Below are 11,449 nucleotides of genomic sequence, written 5' to 3'. Positions count from 1 at the left end.
ACACATGACTTATGAGGAGAGGCTGAGGGAACTGCGGGTGTTTAGTCTTCAAAGAGAAGAATGAGGGGGGATTTGATAGCTGCTTTCAACTACCTGAAAGGGGGTTCCAGAGAGGATGGCTCTAGACTGTTCTCAGTGGTAGCAGATGACAGAACAAGGAGTAATGGTCTCAAGTTGCAGTGGGGGAGATTTAGGTTGGATATTAGGAAAACCTTTTTCACTAGGAGGGTGGTGAAACACTGGAATGCGTTACCTACAGAGGTGGTGGAATCTCCTTCCCTAGAAGTTTTTAAGGTCAGGCTTGACAAAGCCCTGGCTGGAATGATTTAGTCGGGGATCGATCCTGCTTTGAGCAGGGGGTTGGACTAGATGACCTCCTGAGGTCCCTTCCAACCCTGATATTCTATGATTCTATGATTCTAGAGGGTGTTCCTGAGGAAATAGAAAGATACATCCTAGATGGGAAGCCCAAAACTGTAATCGAGGCAGGAGAGATTGGAGCCAGATGGGTAGAGGTGGCAGAGAAGAAGAAAACTGGTCGCAGTTGGAGCAGAGACCAGAAGGGACAACCCAGACAACACCCTATTACCGGGGGCCACCCAAGGCCCCACCTACCTCCCAAAGAACCCTCCAGACACCTTAGCATCCCACCACCCCGTTCTCCAGCAACCCGCCTGGCCCCAGTGACCCGTCAGCTGGACAATGTTTTAAATGTAACAAGCTGGGGTATGTAAAGGCCAACTGGCCCAAGAACCCCAACAGATTACAGTTCATTGCACCGGAATCACACCAGAGATCTGCAGGCCCAGATACCTCCCAGATACCCTCAGAGTGGAGGGAAACTGTGAGTGTGGGTGGGAAGAAAGTCACCGCGTGGAGGGACACCGGAGCACAAGTGTCAGCTATCCATGCTTCCTTAGTGGACCCCAGTTTAATCAACCCAGAGATCCAAGTGACGATTCAACTCTTCAAGTCCAACCATTTCAATTTGCCTACAGCCAAGTTGCCTGTCCAGTACAAGGGCTGGTCAGGAACGTGGACTTTTGCCATCTATGGTGATGATCCCATCCCCATGCTGTTGGGAGAAGACTTGGCCAATCATGTGAAGCGGGCCAAGAGGGTGGGAATGGTCACCCGCAGCCAGGCTAAAGAAGCCGTGAGGCCTAGCTCTGTTCGGGAAACTTCTATCAGGACCCAGTCAGAGGTGATGGACCCGGATCCCAGGCCAATGTCTGCAACAGCAGTAGTGGATCCAGTCCCAGAGACCCAGACGGAACCAGTCCCAGAACCGGAACCAGCGAAACAACCAACACCAAACCCATTGCCAGCACTGAATCCAGTACTTGCAACCTCAACAGCAGAGGGCCCCACCGAACCTGAACCGGCAGCAGCCCATAACCCTACACAAGAGGCTCAGCCAGAGCCTGAACCCCAACATAGTGTCCCAGCGGAGAGCGGTTCACAGTCAACGGAAACAGCCCCATCCCGTACATCACTTCCAGAGGGACCAAGCATAGGTCCACAATCCAATGAGGAACTGAAGTCTCCAGCATCAAGGGAACAGTTCCAGATTGAACAGGAAGCAGATGAAAGCCTCCAGAGAGCTTGGACGGCGGCACAGAGCAACCCACCACCTCTCAGCTCTTCTAATCGATCCAGGTTTGTTGTAGAAAGAGGACTTTTATACAAGGAAACTCTTTCTGGTGGACACCAGGAAGACTGGCATCCTCAGATACACTTGGTAGTTCCAACTAAATACTGGGCCAAGCTCTTGAGCTTAGCCCACGATCACCCTAGTGGCCATGCTGGGGTGAACAGGACCAAAGACCTTTTGGGGGGGTCATTCCACTGGGAGGGAATGGGCAAGGATATTTCTACCTATGTCCGGTCTTGTGAAGTATGCCAAGGAGTGGGAAAAGCCCAAGACCAGGTCAAAGCCCCTCTCCAGCCACTCCCCATCATTGAAGTTCCATTTCAGCGAGTAGCTGTGGATATTCTGGGTCCTTTTCCGAAAAAGACACCCAGAGGAAAGCAGTGCATACTGACTTTTATGGATTTTGCTACCCGATGGCCGGAAGCAGGAGCTCTAAGCAGCACCAGGGCTAAAAGTGTGTGCCAAGCACTAGCAGACATTTTTGCCAGGGTAGGTTGGCCCTCCGACATCCTCACAGATGCAAGGACTAATTTCCTGGCAGGAACTATGGAAAACCTCTGGGAAGCTCATGGGGTAAATCACTTGGTTGCCACTCCTTACCACCATCAAACAAATGGCATGGTGGAGAAGTTTAATGGAACTTTGGGGGCCATGATACGTAAATTCGTAAATGAGCACTCCAATGATTGGAACCTAGTGTTGCAGCAGTTGCTCTTTGCCTACAGAGCTGTACCACATCCCAGTTTAGGGTTTTCACCATTTGAACTTGTATATGGCTGTGCGGTTAAGGGGCCATTACAGTTGGTGAAGCAGCAATGGGAGGGATTTACACCTTCTCCAGGAACTAACATTCTGGACTTTGTAACCAACCTAGAAAACACCCTCCGAACCTCTTTAGCCCTTGCTAAAGAAAACTTACAGGATGCTCAAAAAGAGCAAAAAGCCTGGTATGATAAACAGGCCAGAGAGCGTTCCTTCAAGGTAAGGGACCAGGTCATGGTCTTAAAGGTGCTCCAGGCCCATAAAATGGAAGCATCGTGGGAAGGGCCATTCACGGTCCATGAGCACCTGGGAGCTGTTAATTCTCTCATAGCATCCCCCACCTCCAACCAAAAGTTTAAGGTGTACCATATTAATTCTTTAAAGCCCTTTTATTCCAGAGAATTCAAGGTTTGTCAGTTTACAGCCCAGGAAGGAGACGACGCTGAGTGGTCTGAAGGTGTCTACGACGAAGGGAAAAGTGCTGCTGGTGTGGAAGAGGTGAACCTCTCCATGGCCCTTGGGCGTATGCAGCGACAGCAGATCAAGGAGCTGTGCACTAGCTACGTGCCAACATTCTCAGCCACCCCAGGACTGACTGAACGAGCATACCACTCCATTGACACAGGTAATGCTCAGCCAATTAAAGTCCAAACTTACCGGGTGTCTCCTCAAGCTAAAACTGCTATAGACCGGGAGATCCAAGATATGTTACAGATGGGTGTAATCCACAACTCTGGCAGTGCTCATGGGCATCTCCAGTGGTTCTAGTTCCCAAACCAGATGGGGAGATACGTTTTTGCGTGGACTTCCGTAAGCTAAATGCTGTAACTCGCCCAGACAACTATCCAATGCCATGCTCAGATGAACTATTAGAGAAACTGGGACGGGCCCAGTTCATCTCTACCTTGGACTTTACCAAGGGGTATTGGCAGGTACCGCTAGATGAATCCGCCAAGGAAAGGTCAGCCTTCACCACACATGTCGTGCTGTATGAATTTAATGTACTCCCTTTCGGGCTGCAGAATGCACCCGCCACCTTCCAAAGACTTGTAGATGGTCTCCTAGCGGGATTAGGAGAATATGCAGTCATCTACCTTGACAATGTGGCCATATTTTCGGATTCCTGGCCAGAACACCTGGAACATCTACAAAAAGTCTTTGAGCTCATAAGGGAGGCAGGACTAACTGTTAAGGCTAAGAAGTGTCAAATAGGCCTAAACAGAGTGACCTACCTTGGACACCAGGTGGGTCAAGGAACTATCAGCCCCCTACAGGCCAAAGTGGATGCTATCCAAAAGTAGCCTGTCCAAAAATCAAAGAAACAGGTCCAATCCTTCTTAGGCTTGGCCGGTTATTACAGATGATTTGTACCTCAATACAGCCAAATCACCGCCCCACTGACAGATCTAACCAAAAAGAAACAGCCAAATGCCGTTCAGTGGACCGAAAAGTGTCAGAAGGCCTTTAACCAGCTTAAAGCAACACTCATGTCTGACCCTGTACTAAGGGCCCCAGACTTTGACAAACCGTTCCTAGTAACCACAGATGCGTCCGAGCGTGGTGTGGGAGCAGTTTTAATGCAGAAAGGACCTGATCAAGAATTCCACCCTGTAGTGTTTCTCAGCAAAAAACTGTCTGAGAGGGAAAGCAACTGGTCAGTCAGTGAAAAAGAATGTTACGCCATTGTCTACGCCCTGGAAAAGCTACACCCATATGTTTGGGGACGGCGTTTCCACCTGCAAACCGACCATGCTGCACTACAGTGGCTTCATACTGCCATGGGAAATAACAAAAAACTTATTTGGTGGAGTTTAGCTCTCCAAGATTTTGATTTCGACATCCAACTCATCTCAGGAGCTTCTAACAAAGTGGCTGATGCACTCTCCCATGAAAATTTCCAAGAATCAACTGGTTAAAATCGTCCTTGAGATGTGGAAAATATTGTTAGTCTTTATGTACTTGGTAGTATATTTAGAGGTGCATGTGTCTTATTAACTCTGTTTTTCCCTAGAGCTCCAGGAAGAAATCCCAGCCAGTGTTTCACCCTAGCTGAGATTTGGGGGGCGTGTCATAAATATAAAGTGAAGGGTAAACACCTTTAAAATCCCTCCTGACCAAAGGAAAAATCCTCTCACCTGAAAAGGGTTAAGAAGCTAAAGGTAACCTCGCTGGCACCTGACCAAAATGACCAATGAGGAGACAAGATACTTTCAAAAGCTGGGAGGAGGGAGAAAAACAAAGGGTCTGGGGCTGTCTGTGTGATGCTTTTGCCGGGGACAGAAAAGGAATGGAGTCTTAGAACTTTTAGTAAGTAATCTAGCTAGGTATGTGTTAGATTATGATTTCTTTAAATGGCTGAGAAAATAGCTCTGCTGAATAGAATGAATATTTCTGTCTGTGTGTCATTTTTGTAACTTAAGGTTTTGCCTAGAGGGATTCTCTATGTTTTGAATCTAATTACCCTGTAAGGTATTCACCATCCTGATTTTAGAGAGGTGATTCTTTTTTACTTCTATTAAAAGGCTTCTTGTAAGGAAAATGAATGCTCTTTCATTGTTCTAAGATCCAAGGGTTTGGGTCTGTGGTCACCTATGCAAATTGGTGAGGATTTTTACCAAACCTTCCCCAGGAAGTGGGGTGCAAGGGTTGGGAGGATTTTGGGGGGAAAGACGTTTCCAAACTACGTTTTCTCAGGAACCCAGATAAAGTTTGGTGGTGGCAGTGGAAGTCCAAGGGTAAAATAGTTTGTACCTTGGGGAAGTTTTAACCTAAGCTGGTAAAAGTAAGCTTAGGAGGTTTTCATGCAGGTCCCCACATCTGTACCCTAGAATTCAGAGTAGGGAAGGAACCTTGACAGGTGGTAAGGGGTGGAAACCAAGTGGTTCACCCCATGAGCTTCCCACAGGCTTTACATGGTCCCTGCCAGGAAATTAGTTCCCAAATCCATAAGGATGTCAGAGGGCCAACCTACCCTGGCAAAAATGTCTGTTAGTGCCTGGCTAAAAAGCTCTTGTGTTGCTTAGAGATACTGCTTCCGGCCATCGGGTGGCAAAATTCATGAAAGTCAATATGTACTGCTTCCCTCTGGGTGTCTTTTTTGGAAAAGGACCCAGAATATCCACAGCTACTCGCTGAAATGGGACCTCAATGACGGGGAGTGGCTGGAGAGAGGCTTTGATCTGGTCTTGGGGTTTTCCCATTCTTTGGCACACCTCACAAGACCAGACATAGGTAGAAATATCCTTGCCCATTCCCTCCCAGTGGAACGACTTTCCCAAATGATCTTTCGTCCTGTTCACCCCAGCATGGCCACTAGGATGATCGTGGGCTAAGCTCAAGAGCTTTACCCGGTACTTAGTTGGAACTACCAACTGTCTCTAAGGATGCCAGTCTTCCTGGTGTCTACCAGAAAGAGTTTCCTTGTATAAAAATCATCTTTCTATAACAAACCTGGATCAATTAGAAGAGCTGAGAGGCGGTGGGTTGCTCTGTGCTGCCGTCCAAGCTCTCTGGAGGCTTTCATCTGCTTCCTGTTCAATCTGGAACTGTTCCCTTGATGCTGGAGACATCAGTTCCTCATTGGATTGTGGACCTATGCTTGGTCCCTCTGGAAGCGATGTAGGGGATGGGGCTGTTTCCGTTGACTGTGAACCGCTCTCCGCTGGTGCACTATGTTGGGGTTCAAGCTCCAGCTGAGCCTCTTGTGTAGGGTTATCTGCTGCTGCCAGTGCAGGTTCGGTGGGGCCCGCTGGTGTTGACGTTGCAAGTACTGGATTCAGTGCTGGCAGTGGGTCTGGTGTTGGTTGTTCCGCTCGTTCCAGTTCTGAGACTGGCTCTGTCTGGGTCTCTGAGACTGGATCCACTACTGCTGTTGCAGACATTGGCATGGGGTCCGGGTCCATCACCTCTGACTGGATCCTGGTAGAAGTTTTTGGAACAGAGCTAGGCGTAACAGCTTGCTTAGCCTGGCTGTGGGTGACCATTCCCACCCTCTTGGCTAGCTTCACATGATTGGCCAAGTCTTCCCCCAACAGCATGGGGATGGGATAATCATCATAGACTGCAAAAGTCCACATTCCTGACCAGCCCTGGTACTGGACAGGCAACTTGGCTGTGGGCAAATTGAAAGAGTTTGACTTGAAGAGTTGAATTGTCACTTGGGCCTCTGGGTTGATTAAGTTGGGGTCCACTAAGGAAGCATGGATAGCCGACAGCTGTGCTCCAGTGTCCCTCCACACGGTGACCTTCTTCCCACCCACACTCACAGCTTCCCTCCGCTCTGAGGGTATCTGGGAGGTATCTGGGCCTGCGGACCTCTGGTGTGATTCCAGTGCAATGAACTGTATTCTGTTGGGGATCTTGGGGCAGTTGGCCTTTACAGGACCCTGCTCATTACATTTAAAATATCGTCCAGCTGACGGGTCACTGAGGCGAGGTGGGTTGCTGGAGAACAGTGTGACGGGATGATAAGGTGTCTGGAGTGTTCCTTGGGGTGTAGTTGGGGCCTTGGGCTGCCCCCGGTAGTAGGGTGTGGTCTGAGGGTGTCCCTTCTGATATCCGCTCCAACTGTGACCAGGGTTGTTTCTCTCTCCTCCCTCCACCCGTTTTGTTCCAGTTTGCCCTGCCCTTCTGGTGGTCTGGGACTGCTCATATTGATCAGCATAAGAAGCAAGACTTCCTGCTGAGTCCATTTTCTTATCCCATAAACAATGTTTTATTTCCTCCTTGGACATATTCAGGAACTGCTCCTGAGCCATCAAATCACACATTCCTTCAAAGCTAGTTACACCCCTTCCTTTGACCCATTTATCTAACAGACCCTTTATCTGGTTTACGTAAGCCACATTACTTAGTCCAGGCCCTCTCTTAAGGGCTCTAAATTTTACTCTGTAAGTTTCAGGTGTAACTTGAAATTGCTTTAAAATCAAATCCTTGAATTTATTATAGTCAGAGGCCTCCTCAATAGGCATCTTATTGAATATGTCCAGAGCTCTTCCAGTCAATTTTGTGACCAATGTGGTCATCTTGTGAGCTTCAGGAATTTAATGGAGTGTGCAGAGTCTCTCAAAGGTGAGAAAATATTCAGCAATATCACTGGATTCATCATACTGTGGACATAGTCGCTCCCATTTGTGGATTATTGGGTAAGGATTGTTAGGATTATCCGGTATATTCTGCTGAGCCTTTGCTTTCTCCATGTCCAGTGCATGCTTCCTCTCTTTTTCCCTCTCCTCCATTTCTTTTTCCTTTGCCTCCATTTCTCTCCTGTGGACAGCCTCTTTGGCTTTTTTTGCCTTGGGTTCTGTCATCTTAGCCTCTCTGTTTTTAACTAACTTTACACCCAAGAGTTAAAAAAAAAACTGGCTTGTAAAATTTTTGTGCTGTAATGTGATTCCTATGTTCTCTGATAGCTATTCTCAGCCTACAGAAAAATCCTTTGTCTCCAGGTAAATAGACAGAAGAACCCTCTAGTTGCTCTTAGCTAAAAAAAAACAACCTCTTCAGGTCTGTGAAAAACTTGTGATTTTCCCTGCAGGAGGTTAACTACCCTGCCTTGAGGTAGAGAAAACTCCAGCTCAAAAAGACAAATCCCTTTTGTTATACTTGCTACTCTGGCCCCCAGGCAGAGACAGAAAAACTCTAATTGCTTTCAGCTTAAAACCTGCTTCCAAGCAGCCCAAAGGAAAAATATGTCCTTTTAAAATCCTACTGTGCTTCTGCTTCAAAATAATCTAAAAAAAATAAATCGCAAAATGGTCCCACACAAATCTCAAAATGATCCCACCGCTCTGCCACCATGTCAAGGTTCCTTCCCCAATCTGAACTCTAGGGTACAGATGTGGGGACCTCCATGAAAGACCCCCTAAGCTTATTCTTACCAGATTAGGTTAAAAACTTCCTCAAGGTACAAACTTTGCCTTGTCCTTGAACTTGCCACCACCAAGCGTCTTAAACAAAGAACAGGGAAAGAGACCACTTCGAGACGTCTTCCCCCCCTAATATCCCCCAAGCCCTACACCCCCTTTCCTGGGGAAGGCTTGATAAAAATCCTCACCAATTTGCATAAGTGAACACAGACCCAAACCCTTGGATCTTAAGAACAATGAACAAGCAATCAGGATCTTAAAAGAAGAATTTTAATTAAAGAAACAGTAAAAGAATCACCTCTGTAAAATCAGGATGGTAAATACCTTACAGGGTAATCAGATTCAAAACATAGAGAATACCTCTAGACAAAACCTTAAGTTACAAAAAGACACAAGAACAGGAATATACATTCCATTCAGCACAGCTTATTTACCAGCCATTTAAACAAAAGGGAATCTAACGTATTTGTAGCTAGATTACTTGCTAACAAGTTCTAATACTCCATTCCTGTTCTTTTCCCAGCAAAAGCATCACACAGACAGACAGACCCTTTGTTCCCCCCCGCCCCTCCAGCTTTGAAAGTATCTTGTCTCCTCATTGGTCATTTTGGTCAGGTGCCAGCGAGGTTATCTTAGCTTCTTAACCCTTTATCAGTGAAAGTGTTTTGCCTCTGTCCAGGAGGGATTTTATAGTTCTGTATAAAAAAAGGTGGTTACCCTTCCCTTTATATTTATGACACCTTATCTCTCTAGTGCTCTGATTGTCAGCAGTGAAGAACACTCGCTGCTCCTAGTCAATGGAAGGATCGGAGGAGTGCTGTGCACATTTAACAGTAGATCATGAGACATTACTGAGAAGGAATCAAGGTAATTCCCTCTGACACTTGAATCCTGAGTATGGACCTTCTTCTTCCCTCCACAGCCATCACACCATGTGCTGAGGAAGAAAATGTACAACCGAACCACCATGACCAAGTTCCTTCTCCTGGCATTCTCTGACATTCGGGATCTGCAGATTTTGCACTTTTTGGTGTTTCTAAAGATTTACCTGGCAGGCCTGATGGGGAATCTTCTCATCATCACAGCTATAGCCCTCAACCACCATCTTCACACCCCCATGTTGCCAGCACCCAGTGCTGAGAGGCAAAACAACAGCAGGGGTTCATTACCCGGTGTGCTTCACTCAATAATCACAATGGGGTGGAGAAGCAGAAAAGTTTATTTGCAGCTGCAAACAAGGTACAGGGAGAATAGAATCTCAAATCCTGCACACCAGAGCAGGTCATCACACACACTTTTATATTCCTTAATACTACTGCACTACACATCAGCCAATTAAAACTTTGCACAAATACTCTGCCTTCCTTATATGGGTTACAACAATATTTATTTCCTGCAACCTCTAACAAGCATTCCTAGCAATTTAAACAACCAGCACATTCTGTCTGGCCTTGTAGCTCTCTCTCCTATTATCTTTAACTTGGCGTCAGCACACCTTGCACTATAAGGCATTATCTGCAGCTGCAACATTGTTTTAAGAGCAAAAGAGCTTACTTAAACCAGCCAAGCCTGAATTCTATAAAGGGGGGGTTGAGAAGAAGCCCTTAGGCCTTCAGCAGGGAGACTTCCTCGACCCTTCTGGCCTTCCATCCCCTCGACTTAACTAGTGGCCATGCCCTGAGGTCTCCAACACCATGTACTGGTGAATCTGGCCATCCTGGACCTTGGATTCATTTCCGTCACCATCCCCAAATCCATGGCCAATTCCCTCATGAACACCAGGGTGATTTCTTATTCTGGATGTGTCGCCCAAGTCTTTCTCTTCATGTTCTTTGGTGCAGCTAATATTGGCATCCTGACTGTCATGGCATATGATCAATATGTTGCCACCTGCCAACCATTGCACTACAAGAGTGCCTGGATCAGTGGTATTCTTTACTCTGCCCTGCATACTGGAAACACATTTGCATTATCCTTCTGTGGAGGAAATGTGGTGGATCAGTTCTTCTGTGACATCCCCCAGTTACTCAAGCTTGCCTGACTTCAGACCTCAGTGAAAGTTGGATTATTGTCTTCAGTGCATGCTTAGCCGTAAGCTGTTTTGTTTTAATAATTGTGTCATATGTTCAGATCTTCAGATCCGTTCTAAGAATCCCCTCTCCACAGGGCAGGCATAAAGCCTTCTCCACCTGCCTGCCTCACCTCACTGTTGTCTCTTTGTTTGTTTTCACTGGCATCATTGCCTACCTGAAACCCAGCTCCAGGTCCATATCACGCCTGGATCTCATGGTGGATGTTTTCTATTCCATGGTACCTGCAATGCTGAATCCGATCATCTACAGCATGAGGAACAAGGAGATCAAAGCTTCCCTGAGGAAACTGATTAGAAGGAGGTTATTTACAACCAATAAAAAGTCTATCTTTCTCTTTTGATTTTAGTTTCTTTCTGTGCTTCCTTGACATATTTGAAAACACCACTCAAGTCAATGGATCTAATGTAAATGCATACCAATGTAAAAAATATCATCATCTATCTGTTTGCTTGTCTATCTATCTCTCACAGGATTGTGTACTGCTACCCATCACCATGCTGTTAGCACCTTCTATATAAAATCATTAGCCATATCAAAGTCCTTAGTGAACCTCAGGGAGTGTCTGTCTCTTCTTTTTTGGAGTAAAAATTGGATTGCAGTATCAGTGCAGTAGCTGTATGTTTTTTGCCTCTGTCTCTGTTTTTTTAGTTTATTTTTGATGGGTTGGGGAACCAAGAGCCTTAGGTAGACATCTTTTCATTATTGTAATCCCAAATAAATAAATCAATTTGTGCTATGGTGGGAAAGGGTTGTTTGTTTGTTTGTTTGTCTGTCTGTTGAAGAGAAAGCTGTGGAGTATTTCTTAAAGACAGTCAGACATGATAATGAGGCCAATTTTGATCCCTTTTAAATCACAGGGATTTAGCCACTCACTTCAAATGGATCAGGATTTGGCCAATGGCCAATACACACAAAGATCCAAGAATGGGCAATGGTGGCTGGGAGAAAGTGAGTGCAACATAAAGGCATGGGTAAATTCCCCATCTCAGGTTTCAGAGGGGTAGCTGTGTTAGTCTGTATCAGCGAAAACAACGAGGAGTCCTTTGCCTGGTGTCATATCATTATAATATTGG

At 46.3% G+C, this 11,449-nt stretch overlaps 1 pseudogene; it reads left to right on the top strand.

Moving 5' to 3' along the window:
- Positions 1-9,232: 9,232 nt before the first annotated feature.
- Positions 9,233-10,716, top strand: LOC141997516 (olfactory receptor 14A16-like; annotated as a pseudogene).
- Positions 10,717-11,449: the final 733 nt, after the last annotated feature.

The sequence above is a fragment of the Natator depressus genome, chromosome 13 (assembly GCF_965152275.1).
Source record: "Natator depressus isolate rNatDep1 chromosome 13, rNatDep2.hap1, whole genome shotgun sequence".
Taxonomy (NCBI): domain Eukaryota; kingdom Metazoa; phylum Chordata; order Testudines; family Cheloniidae; genus Natator; species Natator depressus.
Note: the sequence above shows the minus strand (reverse complement) of the source record. Positions and strands in the feature narration are given on the sequence as shown.